Here is a 389-nt window from a genome sequence, read left to right as displayed (position 1 = left end):
TATGCCTGTCTCTGAGTTGTTTCTGCCCCTATCCAATTCCACCCAAAGCTCTAAGGAAGCAGCCCAGGTTGTACCTTTTGCTTTTCCATGACTGCTGGTCTTGCTCTGCAGTGGAAGCGGAACAGGACCAGTCCAGGTTAATACTGCCACCTGGTGGGCAGTTTCAGTCACAAGCTTGAGTCTTCTACACAAGTTCTATCACTATTGGGGAATTGGCATCCTGATATAGTAGCTATTGTTTATTGAATTACATGAGGAAAATTTTACTATTCTTATCTTTCAGATGAGGAATTAAGGCTTAAAGAGTCCCTGTGTCTCACTAGCAGTCTCTCTCCCACTATGTAACCAAGCAAAATACACAGCTTTGTAGCTATTTCTTGGTTCCTGTC

This window comes from Saimiri boliviensis, chromosome 2 (assembly GCF_048565385.1).
Source record: "Saimiri boliviensis isolate mSaiBol1 chromosome 2, mSaiBol1.pri, whole genome shotgun sequence".
NCBI lineage: Eukaryota > Metazoa > Chordata > Mammalia > Primates > Cebidae > Saimiri > Saimiri boliviensis.
The sequence above is the reverse complement of the archived record's forward strand: the minus strand, read 5'-3'. Positions refer to the sequence as shown.